The sequence below is a fragment of the Trematomus bernacchii genome, unplaced genomic scaffold (assembly GCF_902827165.1).
Source record: "Trematomus bernacchii unplaced genomic scaffold, fTreBer1.1, whole genome shotgun sequence".
Taxonomy (NCBI): Eukaryota; Metazoa; Chordata; class Actinopteri; order Perciformes; family Nototheniidae; genus Trematomus; species Trematomus bernacchii.
In genome coordinates, this window is record NW_022987720.1 from 11,178,342 (window position 1) to 11,188,109 (window position 9,768).

Here is a 9,768-nt window from a genome sequence, read left to right on the forward strand (position 1 = left end):
CACATTATCGATTCATTTATCAAACCACCAGAAAGCATGCCTTGCTGACCACAGCCTGAAAATGTGTGAGGAACAGGAACAGATAAATAAATAATTGGTTGCAAAAAGATTCGAGTGTCAGTTGCATACAAATATTAAGGCTACTGAAAGGATGATGTTCACCTTAAAGGGGTTTGTTAATATGGTAAAAAAGAAAATCCTGTTAGTTTAAAAAAGCAAAGACAAAAACAATCACAATGTGCATGGAACAGGAGGAAAAAACTAAATAAAAATATGGTTGCAAAAAGAGTCCTGTGTCAGTTGCCTGAACATATTGTGGCTGCAGAAAGGATAATGTTGGACCAAAAATGGGTACATTGTTATGGAGAAATTCATTTAAAGTGGACCTATCATGCTATATTTGAATAATATATTGTAGGGCCATACCTATATAAGGTATATTTATACGTTTTCTTTTTCAAAATACCAAACAGATCATGCATTTTAGCCATGCCTCATTTCGCTCTATTTTGCTCTCCTCCACCCTGTCTTTGCATGCGCTGCAGCTGACCACGTCCCCCTGCAAAGGAGGGGGCAGAGTTACGAGCGTCATGTTACCATGCTGTTACCATGCTGTTACCATGCCACGGCAACCTCTCATTCCCCTGATAGGTGGAGAGTTGGCTATATAGGTGGAGCTCCTCCGTCCTGACGTCAGAGAAATGTTCAAATCTGTATCAGTCTGTATCAGATCCGTTGCAGCCCCTTTTTTAGAGATTTGGGTATGGAGGAAAATAGAGAGGGTTGTGTTTTCTGACACTTGGTGAGTTCCCTGGAACACCGGGGACACATATTCATGTATAAAAGACGTACAAAAGTGCATTTTGCATGATAGGTCCCCTTTAATTATTCAAATCCCAAGTAAAACCATCACAATGTCGTTTTTTTCCAATACCGTGCATCCTAAGATGTATGCCTGACAGAAGAAGATAGTGAACCCTAGTGTCAATCGGTCCAGAGGCATGGGTTATTTTTAAATGTGGCTCCTGACTACTGTCCTAACTTCACATACACCTCAGTGTGATGTTTCCAGCATACACCTCAGAAAAAACCAAGACACCCTATATCAAGTCTGTACAGGAGCCAGGTTCAATACGTGGTCTGACCATCATTAGCAGCTTCGAACAGACGCTTCAAGATTAGACCTTGTGCCGTTTTCACTAACGCACCTTTCTCGGTCATTAGTCTCTCGTTGATGAGCGCTTCTCCAAGTGTCTGTTCGAGTGTGAAAGCTTCATCCTTTGGAGTGTTATTGAGGTCAAATGGGGCGGGGGGGGGACAGAGACAGAGAGAAAGAGACCGAAAAAGACAGAGGGGGAAGGACTGGGGATTTTTTCAACAAAGTCTTTGTTTTATAATCAAGTAATTAAGAGCATCCATTTAATTCATTACATTCCTCCTGAGTCGCAATGATGAAAAGGGAAACATTAATTGTCTCGTTGAATACAAGCACATTCTGAACCACATCAGCCTGAGGTGGTACACATTCAAATCCTAACTGTAAGTAGATTATTCGGTAGCGCAGATGATGTTAAAAGGCAAGACTATTACAACCTTTACGACAGGAGCAAAGGGCCTCATCATTGGCCATCAGTGTTATTATGTAAGGGGGCCTTAGGGACAGTCGAGCTGAGTGGATCACGCTGCCAGTTCGGTGTCAAATCTTTATCAACCCTACTGTGATTGGATGAGGAAAAGTGTGGACAAGACTGATCTGTACCTGTATGCACGCACATAATCTATAACCAAGAGAAACACAGTGCATCCCCCCTGCAATTCCCCAAAGCTCACTGTCTAAATTGTCAAGGCACTTTGGCTTGGCCATCGATTGCCTGAGAAAACCCCAGGAACTGACGCTTGTGAGATAAAAAAAAGGGGAGAAATCACTGACAGCCACGCACAAAATTTAAGAAACTTAAACAATGACACAAATCATTGCTTATTGTACCACAGATAATGCGTCCTTTGTCTCCCTGGAAGACACTGACTCCAGCAATAACTGCTGTCAAAAATAGAAGCCATTGACTCTTTATGCAATCATTTCCAACCTCCAATTTTTACACAATAACATCAATCTGCATCTACAAGGCACTTTGCTACAACACAAGTGATGAAGACATGGAACGGCTCACACACTATAATTAACACGTACTTCAGAACACTACAAATGCAGCGTAACCTCTTCATGATGTCTCTTCAAATGTGTGGAAAAAGGAAACACTGGGGAAGCGAAGGCAGGTTTTTTTTAACGACTGCTGTTATATTAAGAGGAAAGGATTAATGAATGACTAATGGACTCATGATAATGAGTCTAAAGTGGAGTTATGACCTGCACCAGCTTCTTAAGAAAAGAGGAGAGTCACTTTTTTTCTGCACATGCCCAACACAGCATCTGTTCTATTAGAGTGAAGCTTCACGCAGTTGGTGAACAGTGAAATGCAATGCTTTTTATCACCCTTTTAATCTGCTGCACAGATAAATTACTGGCTCAGAATTGCTGTCATTGGGGGAAAATATAATTTGTGTGTGTGCGTTCATGTATTTTTGTGTGTGAGAGAGAAACAGCTCACTCCACAAAGCATCTCCAAAGCGCACAATTGATTTATACACAGTATGAAGCTCAGCGAGCATCATGTGTCAGCTGATGAAGGGTTTAACATCACATAGAGATCAAAAGGTCTAAATCAGCCTTTACAGTATGTGCATGACACCTTTTATTTAATGGAAATCCAGATACCAGAATGAAACACATCTTCTAACGCACTTTTTTGAAAAAAGTGCATTCAGTGATAAATAATATGTCTTCAATGCCAACTGCATGCTTTATCTGATGTGATGCTGCTCTGCTGCACCTTAATGTGTGAGTGTTTGTGTGTGTGTGTGTGTGTGTGTGTGTGTGTGTGTGTGTGTGTGTGTGTGTGTGTGTGTGTGTGTGTGTGTGTGTGTGTGTGTGTGTGTGTGTGTGTGGATCCTTGATGGGTGTACGTCATTAGCTCTTGCAGTGTAATAGAGAATGCCTACATTACAGGAAAGCATTTTTATAACAGCAAACAATGGCAAAACAATCACTAAATCAACTGTAATAAAAGCTTTTGCATTTGACACGTTTGGTAGCCAATAGAAAGCCTATATTGTGCAAAGTGTCACTGAAATGCACTTTCAGAATGAGGGTTAAGAAATAGTGTTAAACATCTGTATGATGAACAGAAAGGGGAACTTCTGGCCATAAGGCAAGACAAGGGGCAGCATTAATAATCTTTTTACAAAAAGTGAAGCAGATAAGAGCTCAGGAGCTTCATTACATGCCAAACATCATCCATGCACTGATATTATTTGGGTATAAACGGAACTTTTTCAAAAAAGGCAAATTTCAAATCTTTTTTAAACAACAGGGAATTCAGATCAACAGGTGTCAATAAACCAACATGCTATAAGTCCGTCAATCAGTTGCATGTTTTTTCTTTTATTATTTTTAAACCAAGACAGGTATTTTTCATGCCTCAAATAATAAAAATCCAGCTCACCTGTGTCTCCTGACAGTTTTCCAGTGTCAAATGTTTTTTTTTTGCGGCTGCGTGTGTCAGAGTTGCTGAGATCACTGCAGCTGGAAGCTGTTTTCTTCTGAGGAGAAATCAACTTCGGTGAAAACAACGTTTGGATATTTTTCTTGGAATAGACGACAGACAAAAGCCCATTTTAGTCCTTCGAAATGCTTCCTGAGCTCACGCTCCACCGATGCTCATCCAAATATGGCTAAAGGAAGTGCAGCGACACTTCAATGCGCTCGATTAGTGTCGGAAATATCGCAAGAATGAGTTGACCGCGCGACACACGGTGGAGGCTAAATGCCACAGGGGGAGATGTGATTTATAAAGATAATCCTTAGTTCTGACGTGAAGGGGAGGAGTTGTGAGGAAAAAGGATTGTTCAAGCCAGATTTTAGAATACTTGTAAAGTCTGATGCACACTTGTTGCTGTTCTTACACTTGTAAAAATGCACAGTTGGGGCTGTTTCTAAATTCTCCAAATGAAAAAAGCCTGTTTTAACTGAACTAATGTTACCTATGGCAATTATATGTTATAAAAAGTTTTAAAAAATGCAAAAAGAAAATGTATATCTTTTTGTAGAGATTGTCTTATTTTCATAATATAAAATGTAATGAAAATGTCATCCATTTTCTTCATAGGACTGAAATCAAACAAAAATCTGTTTTATTTTTTGCTTTTTGGTGGAGGGAAATGTTTTTTGTATTGTTCATAGGCTAAGCTAAACAATAATAATTCAACCAGATCACCAAACATAGATGAAACTTGCAATATTTGCTTCAATTTGTTCATATTTTTCCATATTGAAAGAGATGTGTTTGCATAAATTAAAAGATAGAAAACAACTTATGTATTGTTATAAGTTTGAATCAAATATCATCAACATAACACTAAAGCTTTTTCACTCTTCACGCTAGTTAGTGCCGTTGGTTATTACTTCTGACCAAAGAACCCTGAATGGAGTGAAAAGTGGGAGTTTACGAAGTGCACCTGAAGGCATCACTTGACTGTTGCTGAGGGATGTCTCCAAGAAAAATCCCCGGAGCGACGCAGGGAGCAGGTTCAGCTGTCACTCAGACTGAGAGCCGTGTACCTTTACTTTGTTCTGCCTAATGAGCTCATCCAGAGCTTTGATACGATCTAAATATGTTAATGTGCTACTCAGGAGACCAAGAGACTTCACACAATTCACACAAGGTCTCAGTTGCTGTCCTTAAAAGAAAAGGAACATCTAAATATGTCAACTTTGTGTCATGTTTAATCATGTAAATTGTAGATTTAGTGTATGGACTTGTTATTGACAAGGATTGAGAGCAGGAGCATTGGCTCTTTTTTTATTTTACTGTGCTTATAATTATTGTATTTATGTATATATATATATAAAGAAATAAAGTCTCACTTTTGTATGTGTCCAACATGAATGCAAAAGGAGCCAAAAAAGGGAAAAAGGCCCAAAATTGGATAGAAACATTTGACATTCAAAATCCTCCTCATGTTAGATTGGCCATTGAGATATGCATCACTACATTGAACCCTTGTCGTACTAACTATATCAATAACAGATATAAAACCTAATTTATTGCATCAAATTGACTCCAATATGTTCCGTGTCAGAGCTTCATTGAAAACCACTATTGCAGAAATATTTAGAGCACATGGCTGAGAAGACAATTAACATCTCTTGGAAGCCTATCGTAGCACACACGTCAGACATTTTCTCACTCCTCTGTTTGCACATAAGCACACATGATCTGAAGGGCACGTGCACATGATGCTTTACAGTAAATAGACACAGGAACATGAATTATATGCTTGTAGGGTAGGTGCCATTCTCTAAGCAGAGAAATCAATTCTTACATGGCCATTATCGCCGAAGCTGCAGTCAGGCAGTCATAGTCTTATAGTGTAGGAGCGATAATTCACAAGTGGAGCCCATCATCAGCACCAACACAGTCAAAGCATATAGCAACATCCTACAATTAGAGAGATTCATTATCACTGTTTACCAATAATCAACAATGGAGCCAATCCTGCACTGAAAAAACTGAGACGTTGACTGTAATTAAATGTAATATGTCAACAAATTTCACAGTATTAGGTTAGTTGCAATAATATAAAGTTGAACCTAATATTTATTATTGTTTTGCTTTCCATGAGTAATGTGGAACCAATTAAATCAGCCCAGGTAGCAAAATATAATATAGCCCAGGTAGCATACAATAACCTTTGGAAATAATGTGGTATGGCAAATCCCTGCTGCACTTTTTGTAGCTACTTCAAATTCCTGTGAACAATCACAACACTTTAGCTGTATGTTGGAAAACATATAGGCATTCGAGAAGATAATAGCTAGAGTTAAGCATTCTAAATTAATCTTACATATATTGTTTTTCAGCTCAAAGTTAATGATAATTATGACCCTACCCAACATGATTGGTTAATTACCAATGTTAAGGGCTTGAGTTCTTTGTTTTGCAACTCTATTTGGTGTTTCTCACCAATGCATATCGAGAGAGGGAATGTTCCCTTATGTCTGATTGTGAGTGCCTCCTGAGTCGTAAATGAGAGGGAAACAACAAAGCAAACAGACAGATGAGGAGACTAGCCCCACGTCTGGATCATCAGAGACCGTTTCTAATCCACTGATGAGAAACGACAAAATCTAGACCTCTGATTTTGATATGTTGTGACATATTTTTAATATCCCGGCAAAATTGAACAGAAGGCTTTTCCCGTGTTGAGTGATAAGACACATGTGACCCTCTCGCCTTGTTTCCATGGACACATCATTAGAGAACTTCCCCAGCTGGCTCCAAAAGCTTGTGTTGACGGCAAATAACAAGTGAAAGGTTTAAGAGGAAAGAAAAACTGACTTTCAAGTCCTTCACTCAATTGGATTTACAGTAAGTCTGTGATGTATAATTACAGTAGATCTATAGATATAAAATATGTTCATTTTTTGTTAATTTATTTTAGGTGTCTTCTACTACTTTGATGCACTTGATCCTCTAAAAGCAATGTCAAGTCACTGCACTTTCTTCCGTCAAATCACACACATCTTCAATTTTCAGCTGTTCAAAGATCATTCAGACACCACTCATTAGTCTTACTGCTGCGACTTGTGGAGATGAAAGTTAGTCTTTCTTATTTTATTTTCTTCTCTCCAAATGAGACGTTTGAAACCTTGCAGGGTAGAAATGAGGTGAGTACAGTAGATCGTTATTTTGCCTTTGTCAGGTGGAAAAACACTTACTGCTCATATTATAGATCAACACTGCTGATCCCAACTTTCAAATTGAAGCACGGCAACACGCTTGCAAATTACACAATACAGGCAGCAACAAATGTGCAGTGCGCACACTCAGATTTGACCCAGTTTGCAGTAAGGAACTCGTAAAAGCTGTTTACAAATCTTCAAAAGTAGAAGTGCCAGAAAGACATGAGTTTGAGATGCATGAAAATATATTTTCAAGATAACAATAACTTCTACTATTATAATAAGTTCTACTGCATAGCCCGAAGGAGAACATTTATTTGGTTTTATAGAAAGTATAAAGAAAGGATCAAATTCAAAATGTGAAAGTGTTTTGAAATATTAACAGATAAGACCAACCCGGTATCACGGCAAGACGTGAACATGTGACGATCCGGGTATTTCTCCACTGGTTGGGCCATGTTAACAATACCGTGTAACTGTCACGTTTGAAGGGACGAAACCGTGACATATTCACGTCTCCCAGCATGGTAGATCGTCACATGTTCACGTCTTGCGGTGATCAGTGATCAGACACATGCCAGCAAAAAATGTCAATGACGTCTACTTCCAAAAGTGTCAATTTGTTCACAGATCATACATTTAGCAAAAATGTCCCTGTTAAAAAACGATTTAACACATGTTCAAAGAAAACTACGGTGGCCGAGAGGGACAAACGTGTTACAATGGCCCAAAACACTTTCATTTGGAGAAACGCACTGCAAAATGATGCAAATATAAAAACACAATGCGTCAAAACACATGCATATGAAAAAACATCTTCACCAAATTGATGAAGCATGTGCTGGGTTTACTGAACACAGCATAAACAAAAAAGCTGCAAATACAAAATAGTGCAAATAAAAAAATAAATCACGGGAAGAACTCAAACACAACAGAAACGGGGAGACTCAAAAGTGATACACATAGCTGGGATCGGAGCGCTTGTTGACGTTCAGGGGTTAAGTTGGCCAACTGCGAATGTTTCGTCAAGTTGGTGAACATGTTTTTTTTATTTACATCGTTTTTGAAAGTGCAGCACGTTTCTCCTATGTTAGTCTTTGTGGCCTTGGAAGCGCATTTGCACGGTTCGATCACCTTAGAAAACGGCAACATTCTCCTTTTTTGCTCCCAAATTGCTAGTAGTTTCAGTAGTCGACAAAATAAAATGGTCAACTCCCAAATCACTCCCAACACTGCTGGTGAATAGTGTGTATACTGCACCCTCAATGTTTGGCACACACTAAACATAATATGTGAGCTCCAAATAAGGTGTATCCTAAATACACATGGATGGGTTTTTGGGGCAGACAAATCAGTGTCTTGCATAGATCCAATTTTCCTTGGACAATCTAATTTTCTTCTTCGATCTGTTTGTATGTGCCAGGATTGTTGGAGCGCTCCCACAATGACATCAGACAGATGTTCATTTCAATAATCCTGTGTGCCCATCAGTGTTACTTTGTGTTTACAGTATCACTCCATCGGGGAGAACAAGCGGCTAATCAGCACAACACAAAGCTACTGTCACTCCAAAATCAAATCTTATTATCTCCGGGAAATGTGCTGTGTATTGACATGACGAGCATAACAGCAGCACTTTAGTTTCTGCTAACACTCAGACTCCATTGACTTATCGCAAAGTCTTTAAACTAACAATCACTGTATGCAGTGTGTGCAGCACCATAGAGTGTTGAAGATGTTGACTTTGGAGTAGATTTACAATATGCTATATGACAATTTGCCAAGATGTTTTATTAACATTCACAATACAAATATATTTTCCTTTTTGGATTATCACTTATCACTTGTCTTCTAATATTTAGCTGTGCTCTAATTACAGGACAAAATAATAAACTGAAATGAGTTACCACTCATAATATCTGAACAGTACTGTGCCAATGGCGAGCTCTTCCTTGAGAGATTTCAATAGACAAGTGTTAATTCCATCACTTTTGAACATATATGCTTAATTTGGCAAAATTAAATTGTGTCGTGATCACTAATTTACTCATGTACATAATTCACTCATGGAACTACAGGTGGGGGGGTATTGTTTCCGCACGGACATATGTGTTGCCGATTGTATTTATTGTGTGCCCTCCTGGCTTCTTCCTCTTCTTCCCGGGCTGCGACCCGACAACATGTCCGTTTCTGCTGCTCATTAAAGCACCACTTTGTACCTTCAATGTACCGCTTCCGACTCCCATCTCTCTCGGCACTACAATCTTTAAGATAATTGTGGGTATTTCCTCTTCTGTTCAATCTTTATCCACCTTCTCCACCCAACTCAGTGGGAAATGTATAATTCTGTCTCCTCAAAAGATGATTTAGATTGCTTAAAAGGCTTACTAGACACTGACTCACAATGTTTCCGCACTCACACACTTAAATCCATTTTATTCAATTATTCACACCCTGCCATTAAGTAAGCGATGTTGTTTCCCACTTTAAATCCACTCAAACGTCATGGGAAAGTATTCATGCTTCATTGCCATGTAACTCTCTTAAGACATACAAATTAATACATATTGCACACACACATCTCTAGCATGGTGATACAAAAGCCACACACTTTCTATAATAACTGCAAGTACTCAATATTTAGACTCATTGTGCCTCCCTCAGGAAAAAGAGTGAACTGACAAAGAGCAGTGGGAAAAAATGTCTTAATTCTTACATTTTGTTGTTGTTTATAATACATAATATGACAATTTTTTATTTGTCTTTTGGAATTAAACAAATGTATGCATAAAAACTACGTTATTAACTACAGAACTTTCAAAGTTATATCTATAAGGTTTCAGCTTATTCACCTGTAGTTTTCAATTGTTATCATTTATCCTAATGTACAATTAAATTATTGGCAAATCAAATGGCTGATATGGTCTATTTACTGGACTAAAAATAATATAATGCCATGCTGCTGC

General features: G+C 38.5%; 1 protein-coding gene across 1 annotated transcript in view; it reads right to left on the reverse strand.

Annotated features, from left to right (window-relative positions):
* Positions 1-3,746, reverse strand: part of baiap3 (BAI1 associated protein 3) — a 46,994-nt gene extending 43,248 nt beyond the window's left edge. The window contains exon 1 of the mRNA XM_034143824.1: positions 3,564-3,746. The gene's annotated coding sequence lies outside the window, so the exon portion shown is untranslated. The remainder of the gene's footprint in view (positions 1-3,563) is intronic.
* Positions 3,747-9,768: the final 6,022 nt, after the last annotated feature.